Raw genomic sequence first — 15992 nt, 5'->3', positions numbered from 1 at the left:
GGACTACTCCTGTTACTCCCATGGCTGGAATTGTCCTACCAGTGGTTCTCATGCCCACTGTCGAATTTATCACTGACTTGGCCGCCCCTGTGTCTACAAGAAAGTTTAAAGTTTTACCAGCCACATTGATTGCAATCTCTGGTTCGCTTCCAAGACTGGCAATCAACTTAACTGGCTGCAGATTACAGGTATGGCCACACCCCTATTGGGTATGCTGACCTCCCTGAATCCCATTGGCAGCAACTACTTGTGAGGGGGTTAGCTGGGAACTACCAGAGGCATGCCAGTCTCTGTTTGGGGGATATCTTTTTGTTTCCCCTGTATGTGGCTCAAAACTCCGCCTCTGTGGACCCTGCTCCCAATGTCGTGTGTTGTGTTGTTGTCTAGGGGGTTGAAAAGATCTTTGTACATTCTTTGTTCTACATTCTCGTGCAAAGTGTCCCGGTCTGTTACAAGAAAAACATGTTATTACACTTGCCTTACCCACAGGATTCGGTGGTACATACGCAGGTTGCCTTGTGGTCAGCGCCTGTATACTTACGGACATCAACTTATCACTTTGCGACTCCCTGTGCCTAGTGATGTTTCTGTCGTGATCAATAGCAGCCTCTCTCAATGTGGACACTGACAGACCTCGCCAACATGGTTGTGTGGTCTGTACCCTAGCTTTTAATGTTTCTTTCAAACCATCCATCAGTACAGATACTGCTACTTCTCGATGGTTTGGGTTGGTCTTAATGTCTTCTATACCAGTGTACTTTGCCATTTCTAATAGTGCCCGGTGAAAATACTCTGTTGCCGTTTCGGACTCCTTTTGCTTAATGGAAAATATCTTGTTCCATTTAACAACGGCTGGGAAATACTCCTTTAGCTGTAAATTTATCCTTTTTACATTATCCTTGTTGTACACGTCTGTAAGCGGTACATCTTTATCCAATGCACAATCAGCTAAAAATTGAGTTGCGTCAACATTGGAAGGTAAACAAGCTCTTAGCAGTATCTGCCAATCCTTGTTGTTGGGTTCTACAGTGTTACCTAGATCCCTGATGTATTTTTGGCTAGCAACTAAATCCTTCCTGGGGTCAGGAAATTCGGACACTATTGTTCTTAATTCCATTCTGGAAAATGGAGTGTACATGGCAATGTTCCTTATGGGAGTGGCTCCAGACACATCTGTTTTTCCATTGGGAACTGCTATTACCCTTACAGGAGCAATTCTAACAGCCTCTTCCTGTGTAGATTCTACAGCTTGTTGTGGTACAATTGTTTCAGTGTAGTGCATGGTGCCGTACTTACCTGTTGACACGACCTCACCTATCCCTCCGCTAGGGGCTTTCACTAATCTCGTGGGTGTCGCTGTGCCTACTGTGGTCTCTGCTATGGTGGCTGCAAGAGAGAGAGCTGAAATTGTTGCTGAATCGTCTTCTTGATCACACTCCTGAGGAAGGTTCAAAACAGGGTACATCTTGCACGGGTTAATACTTGCATGAGTTATTTGGTTAACATCATTAACATTTACAAGGTTACTAAGAGTTTGTGTTTTACAACCCAGTGCGTTTCTCTCCGCAATCAACCTCTCTCCTGCAATGTATGGTGGAGGAGGAGCTGTGGCAATCAACTTCCTGACTGCCCCAGATCCTGCCGCCAGAGCCAAACCTCTCTGTATCTCACCTTCCTGGTGCCATAACTGTAAATAATCATGATGCTGAATTCGTCTCTTTGCTGATTTTACGAGACATATCCTCCTCCTTAAATTTTGTAACACTTCTGGACTGAAGCTACCTATTCTTGGGAATTTGTCCCTGTCTTGTACAGTCATTCTCTCCCATTCATCACATAAAACCTCTGTGTGACTACCGTATTTTTCACACATTACATATCGTGCCGACCCAACTGGTCGGTTCTCTGAATCAACCCGAACCGAGGTTGATCGCCCCCTACCTGAACAAATGGCCCCCATAATCTGCAGGCGTTGCTTATTCCTCCTTGGATCTTTATCTCAAGGTTTTCAGCGAACCCTTACAAACAAACCAAGATGTCCTTGGGCAGGCCGGCGGTGGTGGTTTATCAAGTACCCCACTTACTTCTCGCCCACGTTGGCCAGTACTGCAATCACTGTAACCAGAGCTGCTGTACCCAACCTAGGGCCCCTGTGAACCTTTATTTACTGGGGCGCGTTCCCCAGCAAGTATCGGTTGTTGGATAGTTCCTGAGTGACCAGCGAACTTCCCTTCCAAAAATAAAAAATTACACAAATCACGTCAGAATGTACAAATAGCGTTTGTGACCACTTTACTCTAATGGTATTAGGTCAGATTACTAACTACTGCACACAATTACGTGCGGTCCAATCGTTCAGTACACGAGCACTACTTGTCATGTACTGAAAGATCAATGGAATCGATGTTTCCGGCCGCGATTCCTTCAGCAAGAGCTTATGGCCTATATGGGTTCTGCACCAACACCCCAGGCGTTGTGCCACTGGACTTTTATAGCGGACCTCTTTGTCTATTTTACCTGTTACCTTATGACCTCCTGGTCTTGTTACCTTATGACCTCCTGGTCTTGTTACCTTATGACCTCCTGGTCTTGTTACCTTATGACCTCCTGGTCTTGTTACCTTATGGTCCGCTATACTCTAATGCTCAAATATTATTTAACCAGGGATGCCTCCCTAGCCACCGTATATGTCACTTACACGTATGTCCCTTGACGAGTACCCGGCTTTCCTTTTGGTTCCACCTTACAGTTATATAAACTTTTGTATACAAAACACACTCACTCAACACATGTACACTTTTGTTTCTATATCTATTTCTGCGCAGAAATTGTCTTTAGGCCAAAAGTGTTACCAATTAGGAGCAGGATCTGTTAAACTAAATTTCAGATTTTTCCAAAAATAGATTTGCGTTATTTACCGCGTCGCGTTATCTACCGCTGTGCGTTAATTATCGCCTTTGCGTTACTTCACTTTATCACAACTTGAGCTACGTGGGCGTAACCGGACGCTACGTTGCGTAATGTACACTGCGTGCGTCTGCCTTTTGGATTGCGTACGCTAGTCTTTGTTAGCGACACGTGTACGCAATGCAAAGGATCCACCGTAACACAATATATTTTTATCAATGTAAATGATCCCTGATCATCTACCGCAATCCACACTGACTGCCTTGTATCTCAGACAAACCGTGTGTTGTTCTATACTTTAACTATTACCTCTACTATGAAATAACAGCAAATCTCTTTTTAGCACTTTCTATCAACTATAAAATTGGCAAACAGGAATAGTGATATACGAAAATGAAACAGAAATGCAGATATATGCGTGCGTACGCAAGACAAAAGAAAAATAAACAGTTTTAAAAAGACACAAGCGTTTTGTTCTTACTTCCGGTTACCGGGTTCCTTCAGCACTCTTTATCTAAGCGAAGCAGACGCTTATCCCGTCAGCACTGTGAGACAACCTCCCACCCTTTGCTGGAGGGATAATGTCTGCTGATCTACCTAGTGCAGATATGAGAAGGATAGGACGAGTCCCCAATTGACAATGCTAAATTCCTTTGTCGTATAAACAACCCTTTATGAAGCTAAGAACACTGTACGCTGTTTACTTAAGAAGTACCGTAATGGTACGCTAGTTGCGTAACGATCGCTCAGCCGTAGGCGAGACGCTCAAGCGTCACGTTCGCTCACGGCCCAGGGATCACAGGACACGTTATTGGCTATGACTAGAGTAATGATTCGCTATGGCGTAGCTTACGCTCGAGACCACGAGGAGGTCACCAGCGGCGCAGACGCTCACAACGCTATACCTTAATGTTTAAACCTTATACCAAAGAAATACACAGAATACCTTAATGTGAGTACAGGGTGTAAGTGCAACCTTGTGTAACCTGACTAACTACAAAGCTGCTTGAGCGTCACCGACGCTCAAGTGAACACTTAACACTATAGGAAATACACAGATGCTGGTTTAGGTTCCAAAGCCTATTAACTGTATTATATCTAATATACTTGTAAAAGGGGATAACAGTACAAATGATACACTACAATATAACAGAGACTTCCTAACCACAGAACTAAACAATAAATATAAAAAGACAATACTACACTGACCTAAATGCAATACAATACAATACTATCTAATACAATACAATACTAGCCTAGTCTAGGGGAGATATGAGAGAACAGAACAGAGAGAGAGAGAGAGAGAGAGAGATGAGATGAGAGAAATTGGCTCACAGAAAGACAATGATTACGGAGAGAAACTTACGCACAAAGGGTATGATCGCCTGCGCCTCGATATCCAGCTCCCGGCTATCAGCAGATAACCGTTGATGAGAGAGTGAGAGCTGGATGTGGTCGGCCTGCCTATTTATGCCCCACACACAATGCAATCTCCTGGTCCTACAATCCCATTGTCCATTGGCCGAAGGAATTCGGCCCTGCATCATAACAAAAGGTCATAGGGTGATTCATACAGGTGGGCTGTGACGATTTCCAACAGCTCAGGTGGGTGGGAAACTGGGTTTCCCGCCGCATACCTGAGTATGTGTAAATAATAGAAATGGACATAAACTTCTTATGTCCATAACTATTCGCACGAGCGATTAATACGCTCCAAACCAACACCGGAATATTGTTAATTAAATACTCTTCCGATGGGTACCAAACACTGCTGTATGATTCCTGTTAGACCCTTCGTACGATATAAAGAGGGATTCCTCAGCTCTGGGACATTGTATTTTAACCAAACTTTCAGAATCTATCAAAGGGACCATGATCTATAAACTACATTAATTGTGAAAATATGTAACGAATGAGTCGCACGCTACGACTATATAAACTCTACCGTAAATACGCATACCGCGCCTGCGAGTGCACGCTATTGCGGGTATGCGCCTCCACGGGAGAGCGTACGCACGCGCAGCGCGGACCAGTGTGCGGTGCAAATATGGCAACGTGCATTGAGACATTTTTCTGACTTTGACAGTGTACATCACACCTGTCTCTGTATATCACACCTGTATGTGTACATCACACCTGTCTCTGTATATCACACCTGTATGTGTACATCACACCTGCCTCTGTATATCACACCTGTATGTGTACATCACACCTGTCTCTGTATATCACACCTGTCTCTGTATATCACACCTGTATGTGTACATCACACCTGTATGTGTACATCACACCTGCCTCTGTATATCACACCTGTATGTGTACATCACACCTGCCTCTGTATATCACACCTGTATGTGTACATCACAACTGCCTCTGTATATCACACCTGTATGTGTACATCACACCTGCCTCTGTATATCGCACCTGTATGTGTACATCACAACTGCCTCTGTATATCACACCTGTATGTGTACATCACACCTGCCTCTATATATCACACCTGTATGTGTACATCACACCTGCCTCTGTATATCACACCTGTATGTGTACATCACACCTGCCTCTATATATCACACCTGTATGTGTACATCACACCTGCCTCTGTATATCACACCTGTATGTGTACATCACACCTGCCTCTATATATCACACCTGTATGTGTACATCACACCTGCCTCTGTATATCACACCTGTATGTGTACATCACACTTGCCTCTGTATATCACACCTGTATGTGTACATCACACCTGCCTCTGTATATCACACCTGTATGTGTACATCACACCTGCCTCTGTATATCACACCTGTATGTGTACATCACACCTGCCTCTATATATCACACCTGTATGTGTACATCACACCTGCCTCTGTATATCACACCTGTATGTGTACATCACACTTGCCTCTGTATATCACACCTGTATGTGTACATCACACCTGCCTCTGTATATCACACCTGTATGTGTACATCACACCTGCCTCTGTATATCACACCTGTATGTGTACATCACACCTGCCTCTATATATCACACCTGTATGTGTACATCACCCCTGCCTCTATATATTACAACTGTATGTGTACATCACACCTGCCTCTGTATATCACACCTGTATGTGTACATCACACCTGAAAGTGTCTGCATACATGCAGTTTCTCCAGAGCAACAAACAGGGACAAATATCCCATGCATACTCTGTATATATTGTATATGAAGAGATAAACAGTATATTGATATACTGTATAAAGGGACACATCAGTGATCGCGCTGAGGCCAAAAAAAAGTGGGTCCCAGGGACCCCTCACTTTTAAAAATTGGGGTCCTACCTGTCCTTTTCTTGGTCCCATCGGAATGAAGGTTTTTATTAATCTTAATCTTGTTGTAAGGTGGTGGGATGGGGGTGACTGCTGCTGGGCTGTGTAGCATGCAGGACACCCTGCACCAGAGCTGTAACTAGACATTTTGGTGCCCCTTGGCAGAAAGTGAATCGGTTCTCCATCTCCCAGAACCCTAAGTATAGGCAGTGCGCGCCGAAGGCGCGCGAAAAAAATTAGGGGCATTGCTTAATGGAGAAGGGGCGTGGCCACATAATAGTACCAATTCACATTATACCACACAGTAGTGCCGCTTATACACATTGCACCAGGTAGAACCTCCTATACACACTGCACCAGGTAGAGCACGTTATACATATTGCTCCAGGCACAGCACGTTATTAGCGCCAGGCAGAGCACGTTATTAGTGCCAGGCAGAGCACGTTATATACTTAGCGCCAGGCAGAGCATATTATACATATTGCACCAGGTAGCTGACAATATGCACATTGCACCAGGTAGAGCACGTTATACACACTGAGCCAGGTAGAGCACGTTACACACACCGCGCCAGGTAGAGCACGTTTCACACACTGAGCCAGGTAGAGCATGTTACACACAATGCGCAAGGTAGAGCATGTTGCACACACTGAGCCAGGTAGAGCACGTTATACACACTGCGCCAGGCAGAGCACGTTATACACACTGCGCCAGGCAGAGCACGTTATACACACTGCGCCAGGCAGAGCACGTTATACACACTGCGCCAGGTAGAGCACGTTATACACACTGCGCCAGGCAGAGCACGTTATACACACTGCGCCAGGTAGAGCACGTTATACACAGTGCGCCAGGCAGAGCACGTTATACACACTGCGCCAGGTAGAGCACATTATACACACTGCGCCAGGTAGAGCACGTTATACACACTGCGCCAGGTAGAGCACGTTATACACATTGCGCCAGGTAGAGCACGTTATACACATTGCGCCAGGCAGAGCACGTTATACACATTGCGCCAGGCAGAGCAGGTTATACACATTGCGCCAGGCACAGCAGGTTATACACATTGCGCCAGGCACAGCACGTTATACACATTGCACTGGGTACAGCGCGTTATACACATTGCACCAGGTGACCATTTAGACACATTGTAGCCACAATCTCTGATCCCCCCATTGTCATCCCCAGACACAGTGATCGTGAGTGTCAGTGGAGGGGGTGTCTACAGTTAATGTGGGTGTCAGTGGTGGAGGGTGGTGTCCACTGATTGTGGGTGTCAGCGGTGGAGGGTGGTGTCCACTGTGATTGTGGGTGTCAGCGGTGGAGGGTGGTGTCCACTGATTGTGGGTGTCAGCGGTGGAGGGTGGTGTCCACTGATTGTGGGTGTCAGCGGTGGAGGGTGGTGTCCACTGATTGTGGGTGTCAGCGGTGGAGGGTGGTGTCCACTGATTGTGGGTGTCAGCGGTGGAGGGTGGTGTCCACTGATTGTGGATGTCAGCGGTGGAGGGTGGTGTCCACTGATTGTGGGTGTCAGCGGTGGAGGGTGGTGTCCACTGTGATTGTGGGTGTCAGCGGTGGAGGGTGGTGTCCACTGATTGTGGGTGTCAGCGGTGGAGGGTGGTGTCCACTGATTGTGGGTGTCAGCGGTGGAGGGTGGTGTCCACTGTGATTGTGGGTGTCAGCGGTGGAGGGTGGTGTCCACTGTGATTGTGGGTGTCAGCGGTGGAGGGTGGTGTCCACCGATTGTGGGTGTCAGCGGTGGAGGGTGGTGTCCACCGATTGTGGGTGTCAGCGGTGGAGGGTGGTGTCCACTGTGATTGTGGGTGTCAGCGGTGGAGGGTGGTGTCCACTGTGATTGTGGGTGTCAGCGGTGGAGGGTGGTGTCCACTGATTGTGGGTGTCAGCGGTGGAGGGTGGTGTCCACTGATTGTGGGTGTCAGCGGTGGAGGGTGGTGTCCACTGTGATTGTGGGTGTCAGCGGTGGAGGGTGGTGTCCACTGTGATTGTGGGTGTCAGCGGTGGAGGGTGGTGTCCACTGTGATTGCGCGGGAAGGGGCGTGTCCATAGTCATCACGGGTGTCAGTGGGGGTGCCGAGGGGAGGAGTGATGACTGACATGTAGTGCAGCAGCTCTGGTCCTCTTCCTGCGCTGGTGCTGCAGCGAAGGCCACTGAGCCCTGTGTGACATATGTAGGAGCCTGCTCTAAACCTCCCACCCAGCACATATAAAGCAACCAGCCCTCACCTCTGCCCCCGCACAACACACAAACAGTCACCGGCGCTCACTCCCCCCTTCCCCGCAGCACATACATAGGCACCAGCTCTCAGCCCTGACATCCCCTGCCGGAGAGCACATATAGTCTGCTGCGCTCCGCCGCCCGCCCCCCCCCCCTATAGTCTGCTGTACTCCGCTCCTCCGCCGCCCGCCCGCCGCCCCCCCCCCCCCCCCCCCCGCAGCACATTGTCACCGGCGCTCCCCCACAGCACACACAATCACTAGTGCCCCTTCCCCCTGCAGCGCTCCCATCTTACCATGCAGGGGCACAGTCTATAGGTAGGAGAAGCATGCCGGCCGGGACAGTGCAAAAGCACAGAGTATCATGCTGTCTCTCAGCATGGACACAGCACAGCATGGAGCAGTGACAGACTCGAGCGGCACTCACCTTTGCAGAGGAGGAGGGCGCTGGTGACACTGCTGGGTGAGCGGGGCCAGTCTCTGCCAGTGCTGCAGCACAGATACATGCCGGCAGCGGTGCCTAGGATCAGCGCGCAGCGGGAGGAGGATTCAAAGCTGCAGCAGCGTGCCGGACTGGCGGCCAATGAGGAGGAGACACCGCAGGCTCTGGAGACTACAGGAGGTGACTGGCTGGGGAAGCAGCCAGTCACCTCCTGTGTGCCGCTGATTGGCTAGGGCGCTGACACACAGATCTTTACAATGAGCGCGTCTTATGGGACCCGCTCATTTTCTAAAAGTGGGTCCCAAGTGACAGTTTCAGGGTAAAATACGCGCTATAGCGCGTTTTTGCGATCACTGCACATACTTACACCGTATATAAGTGGAACACTGTAACGTGAGGGTGGGTATTATTATAATGTAAGGGTGTTATATAAACGACTGCGAGTATAGTTTGAGTATCACTGTAATGTGGCAGTATAGCAAATGACTGTCACATGGCTGGTTTGTTTGCCTTTTGCGTGGGTGGGGGTGGTGTGTGTGTGTGGGGGGGGGGGGGAGGGAGGAGGAGTAATTAACATAGTGTGTGTGTTTATTTCCTTAGAAGAAATAAGTCTACAGTAGCTCCTGTGCTTGAAGATACTAGCACACTGATTTTCAGGCTATAGGAGAACTCCCCTGTTTTAGGTGGCCCAAAACCCTCAAAATCTTAATCCAACTCTGCCCTGCACCAGGAACAGAATGTTTGCAGTAGGTTACCCCAGATTTTGCCTGTGTCGCCATCTTTTGTGTTTTACTATATATTGGGGAAATATAGCGCCTCTGCAGGTGGTAGTAATGACTTATAATGCCTAGGATGCATGGTGGATAGTCCAGCTCAATATGCGGCTTTATAATGTTGCATGTGCATTACTTTCCTGCAATCCATGGGAACATAAATCTCATTTACAGCCACACCCACATAATACGGCATGCTCTTTGTAATTCGGTAGTAGTCACAGCGAGGCTAATTTAGATACTATTCAGGATATAATTCTTTTACTCCCTATGTGCCACAATTGTTTTGTGAATTTGGCATAATTATTTTTTTTTTATTCCCGCAAGCTTTACATGAATGCCCCCCACTGACTTTGAAGGAAAACAAATAAAATATCTGAACACATGAATTTACTAAGAGAAAAATCTTTACAGCTCCTCTCTTTTCCAGAAACTGTTACAAGAGACAACATAGGACAAGACAGTAACCCCACCACCTACCCCCCATCCCCACATTAGGCGGAGCCAGGGCCGGTACTAGGTGTTCGGCACCCCCCTGCAAACTATAAATTTGTGCCCCACCTCCCATACTTACAAAATGAACAGTGGGTGCTGAAGGTGTGTGTCGAAATAAGGGGTGTGGTCTCACAAGGAAGGGGCCTAGCCACACAACAGTACCTACAGTTCAAATTACGCCACACAGTTGTACAATCTTCTAATTGCACTGCACGTAGTGCCCCTAATTCATATTACACAACATAGTAGTGCCCCTTATTCACATTACGAACACACAGTAGTGCCCCTTATTCACATTACGACACACAGTAGTGCCCTTTTTCACGTTACAACCCACAGTAGTGCCCCTTATTCACGTTACGACACACAGTAGTGCCCCTTATTAACGTAACAACACACAGTAGTGCCCCTTATTCACGTTACAACACACAGTAGTGCCCCTTATTCACATTACGACTCACACAGTAGTGCCCCTTATTCACATTAAGACACACAGTAGTGCCCATTATTCACATTATGACACACAGTAGTGTCCCTTATTCACGTTACGCCACACAGTAGTACCCCTTACACATGTTACTGTTTATACAAGAACTTCTCGGTCAGTGTGAGCAGGATTGGTGTGTGTTCCGGATACAGGCAATAGGCACTTGCCTCTAGCTGGGATGCGGTCAAGATGACGCCGGACGGAATCCCAGCGGTCGAAATACCGATGCCGGAATCCCGACCGCCACAATCCCGACATATTCTCCCTCCGTGGGTGTCCACGACACCCATAGAGGGAGAATATAATAGTGGGCCGAGCGTAGCGAGGCACCGTGCCCACAGCGTGGCGAGCGAAGCGAGCCCGCAAGGGGCTGCTTTCCGCTCGCCACCCCTGTCGGGATTGTGTGGTCGGGATTCCGGCATTTAGTACTGATCCCCTCTAGCTGTCTGTACTAAAGCAGCAGTTGTGAGGGATTGCATTATTATTACACACTAGCTGAATACCCGAGCTTCGCTACGGGATGAGAATGGTTAATTAGAATTATAGTTGTTCATTAATTGATGTTGGTTGGAGATCTAGTATATAGGCATATCTTGCTACCCTGACGCACTTTGTGTAGTGGCTGGACCCCTTTTTGGTCACCCAAGGGACCCTGCTCTTCCCACTATACAACTCTGTCTGTGGCTTCTTACTGCCTTCATTCCCCTCCTCACATCATGTCAGTGCCCCCGTGAAATTATCGATTTATTTACAGTTCCTTATATAGCGCAGCACATTATGCATCTCCTGATATAATCTATGCTGCTGGGGGACCCTGCTACTTCCACTATATAACTCTCAGTGTGTTGGTTTGTGCTACCTCCATTCCCCTCCTGACATCATGTCACAGCCCCTCTCACATGCAGCCCTGTCCTGCCTGACATATCATGCACTCTTCTAATATACTGTGTGCTGCTGGCCCACCCCTAGGGGTGTGTTACCACCACAGTGTTTGTTCCTAGATTGTAAATCATATGTGTACCAAGGTTGGTGTAAATTGCTGAAGGCATTCCGGAGTTATGCTGGAACATATATATACACATACATACATACATACATACATACATACATACATACATACATACACACACATCCATTTTTTGCGATGTCCGTGGATGGATAGTGACATTTGTAAAACCAGTTCTTAGCAAGCACCTGGGACCAAAGGAGAAGCTACCTGCCAAGTTTCAAGATTGTAGGCCTTGTGGTTTAAGAGATTTCGTGATGAGCCAATCAGTGAGTCAGTCTCCTTTTTTGCCTTATATATATATTATACCTTTGGCCGTTGTTTATTATTATAAGCATTTATTTATAAGGCACCATAAGGTTCTGCAGCACCATAGAGAGCAGTGATACAAACAGGGTAGATATAGAGAAGATTCCTCCCTGGCTATCATCTCCCCATGGACACACCAAAATCATGCTAATTTTCAGGTTCTGTTTGCAGGACTTTGGACATGTTCCAGAGGCACTACTACAACTGCAACACCTCCATTGATCTACAAACAGCTGGTAGTGAGACAGCGGTAGTATTTCTGAATTAAATCACATAGATTAAATGTCATTATTTTTTTCTAGAACTTTTCTGTAAATACTGTTTTCATATAAAGCAACATCTTAAATATGAAAGAAAGGGTGTTAAAAGCATCCTGGTATGACTGAGAAACACATGCTGCAGGTAAAGGCTTTTAAAGCAAAGTTTGTTCCCATTTAATACATTATACATAATCAAAAGGAGACTATTAAGCTGTTAAGCTATTATTAGTTTGTCAAAGTGTCAGATACTTACATGACTGTTCATAGTCCATGGAAATGACAAATAAAAGTTTGTGGTCATTGCTGTGTTGTATGGTAATTTGTATGGTACCCAAGGTTTTCCAGAACCAAACAGCGTAGAAACTACCGCTTAATGTAATAGTGGATGGAGAGTTTCATAGGCAAACCTTGGGGGGGGGTCCAGTTGCCCGGAAACCCCCCACAAAGCAGGGAACTTGGATTGTGGAAAGGTGCCCATATCCGGTATATAAACATTCAGCTCAGACTTGCTTGCCCTATAGGTCGCAACTAAAGACTTGCTGTCATAGCCAGATTGAGGGGGGGGGGGGGTCAGAGGCCCCCCCAGCCAGAGCACACTGACATCACTAGCCTTCCCTCTTATGCAGCAGCAGAACAGGCAGCCAGAATGCAAGCAGTACAGGCAGAGACACAGGAGTATCAGGTTTCATGATCTACCGACAGAGCTTTCTGACCAGAGGAGAGATAGGAGTGGGAGAGAGCTGTAAGGGCTCTTTCACATGCTGCGGTTTTGCCCGGATGGCAAAAAGCCAGACAAACTTTGTCCGGCTTCTGCCATCCGGCGGTGTCTTTTACACACAACGGCTTTGAGCCGTGTTTAATGCTGTGCGCGTGCGCAGCAGCAGCGGCTTGAGAAAAACACACTCGGTTCACTGCCTACAAGGACGGCACGGCCCGAGCATGGCAGCCAGACTTTTCAGTGGATATTTCCATCTGCAACCCGGAAGCCGTGCCGTGGCCGTGCCGTGTGAAAGGACCAATACATTACTCCCATCTGGCAAAAACTGCCACGTGTGAAACAGCCCTTAGTGACACAGGAGTCCCAGCTTCTCTTCCTCCCCACCTGGGTGTCTGGGTCCTGTGTAACCGGTTATCTAGTGAGGATCTAGAGAAACGAGGCTGCTGCTATTCTTCCATGTGACAAGATAAATTTATAGATTTTATTTTTCTATGTGTATTTTAAAGTTAAGTTGTCTTTGTTCCACTCCAATTACATTTTTAGAAAATAGTTCTAAAACTCAATTAAGTGGCGCTCTAAACAGTACTCAGGCATTAATAAACTATTAGTTTAAATCTAATATACACCATTGGTTTAAATTGAATATACACAATCCATACATCTCAACATGACCCATTCCAGGAGAGGGACAAAATACTCCTTACCTGGACTTCCCTCTTAAGTTATGATTGCAATCACCTGTGTTGAAACATCTTTCTTCTCAATTAAATAGTTCAACACAGGTGATGCCTATCATATTAAAAGGGAAGTCCAAGTAGAGAGCATTCTGTGCCTCCTGGAATGGATTATGTTGGGAGGTATGCACAATCTTCCACTGGGGCCCCCATGTTTTATGTGCCACGGGCATTTAATCCGGCCCTGCCCGAACTGCCGATTATTACAAAAACATCGGCAGACTTTTTATTTGTATGTAATAAGCTAAGTGAGCTGAATCAGCTCTTCTTAAAACCTGCTGTGCCGGCGGAGAAGTTACCGCCTGTCCAATTTGTAGCGCACAATTTTCTTTTGCATTTGCGACCTGTTACGGGAGAATGAGGGCATGCGTTGTAGAACCAGCAGCATGGAGTTCCCATAGTGACCAGCTGAGAACAGGTCTCTGGATGCAACAATCTGCTTTTGAAATGGATCCAGGACAGGGAACTCATCATGCACTAGCATGATCTGGGGTCACCAAGCTGCATTGCAATCAGCTGTAGTACCAATTTTGAACATACTCCCAGAGTGTAGGCTCTTAAACCCTACTCTCAGGACTCCACACAGTAATGAGGACACCTGTGCTCCTGCTAGGTGACCTGAGAAATGTGTCAGTGAGTAATGAGGACACCTGTGCTCCTGCTAGGTGACCTGGGAAATGTTTTAGTGAGTAATGAGGACACATGTGCTCCTGCTAGGTGACCTGGAAAATGTGTCAGTGAGTAACGAGGACACCTGTGTTCCTGCTAGGTGACCTGAGAAATGTGTCAGTGAGTAATGAGGACACCTGTACTCCTGCTAGGTGAACTGAGAAATGTGTCAGTGAGTAATGAGGACACCTGTGCACCTGCTAGGTGACCTGAGAAATGTGTTAGTGAGTAATGAGGACACCTGTGCTCCTGCTAGGTGACCTGGGAAATGTTTTAGTGAGTAATGAGGACACATGTGCTCCTGCTAGGTGACCTGGGAAATGTGTCAGTGAGTAACGAGGACACCTGTGTTCCTGCTAGGTGACCTGAGAAATGTGTCAGTGAGTAATGAGTACACCTGTGCTCCTGCTAGGTGACCTGAGAAATGTGTCAGTGAGTAATGAGGACACCTGTGCTCCTGCTAGGTGACCTGAGAAATGTGTCAGTGAGTAATGAGGACACCTGTGCTCCTGCTAGGTGACCTGGGAAATGTTTTAGTGAGTAATGAGGACACATGTGCTCCTGCTAGGTGACCTGGGAAATGTGTCAGTGAGTAACGAGGACACCTGTGTTCCTGCTAGGTGACCTGAGAAATGTGTCAGTGAGTAATGAGTACACCTGTGCTCCTGCTAGGTGACCTGAGAAATGTGTCAGTGAGTAATGAGGACACCTGTGCACCTGCTAGGTGCCCTGAGAAATGTGTTAGTGAGTAATGAGGACACCTGTGTTCCTGCTAGGTGATCTGGGAAATGTGTCAGTGAGTAATGAGTACACCTGTGCTCCTGTTAGGTGACCTGGGAAATGTGTCAGTGAGTAATGAGTACACCTGTGCTCCTGCTAGGTGACCTGAGAAATGTGTCAGTGAGTAATGAGTACATCTGTGCTCCTGCTAGGTGACCTGAGAAATGTGTCAGTGAGTAATGAGGACACCTGTGCTCCTGCTAGGTGACCTGGGAAATGTTTTAGTGAGTAATGAGGACACATGTGCTCCTGCTAGGTGACCTGGGAAATGTGTCAGTGAGTAACGAGGACACCTGTGTTCCTGCTAGGTGACCTGAGAAATGTGTCAGTGAGTAATGAGTACACCTGTGCTCCTGCTAGGTGACCTGAGAAATGTGTCAGTGAGTAATGAGGACACCTGTGCACCTGCTAGGTGACCTGAGAAATGTGTTAGTGAGTAATGAGGACACCTGTGCACCTGCTAGGTGACCTGAGAAATGTGTTAGTGAGTAATGAGGACACCTGTGTTCCTGCTAGGTGATCTGGGAAATGTGTCAGTGAGTAATGAGGACACCTGTGCTCCTGCTAGGTGACCTGAGAAATGTGTCAGTGAGTAATGAGTACACCTGTGCTCCTGCTAGGTGACCTGAGAAATGTGTCAGTGAGTAATGAGGACACCTGTGCACCTGCTAGGTGACCTGAGAAATGTGTTAGTGAGTAATGAGGACACCTGTGTTCCTGCTAGGTGATCTGGGAAATGTGTCAGTGAGTAATGAGGACACCTGTACTCCTGCTAGGTGACCTGAGAAATGTGTCAGTGAGTAATGAGGACACCTGTGCACCTGCTAGGTGACCTGAGAAATGTGTTAGTGAGTAATGAGGACA

At 47.2% G+C, this 15992-nt stretch overlaps 1 protein-coding gene across 3 annotated transcripts in view; it reads right to left on the bottom strand.

The window, feature by feature from the left end:
• The window catches only part of CHST1 (carbohydrate sulfotransferase 1), a 281686-nt gene that overhangs the window by 18313 nt on the left and 247381 nt on the right, over nt 1–15992 (bottom strand). Inside the window, exon 1 of one of the 3 annotated variants that reach the window (XM_063944327.1) lies at nt 8883–9042. The exons of the other annotated variants lie outside the window; for them this stretch is intronic. The gene's annotated coding sequence lies outside the window, so the exon portion shown is untranslated. Of the gene's footprint in view, nt 1–8882; nt 9043–15992 lie in introns of those variants that run through there. 3 annotated transcript variants of the gene reach the window in all.

Source organism: Pseudophryne corroboree, chromosome 11, assembly GCF_028390025.1.
Source record: "Pseudophryne corroboree isolate aPseCor3 chromosome 11, aPseCor3.hap2, whole genome shotgun sequence".
Taxonomy (NCBI): Eukaryota; Metazoa; Chordata; class Amphibia; order Anura; family Myobatrachidae; genus Pseudophryne; species Pseudophryne corroboree.
The sequence above is the reverse complement of the archived record's forward strand: the minus strand, read 5'-3'. Positions and strand labels throughout refer to the sequence as shown.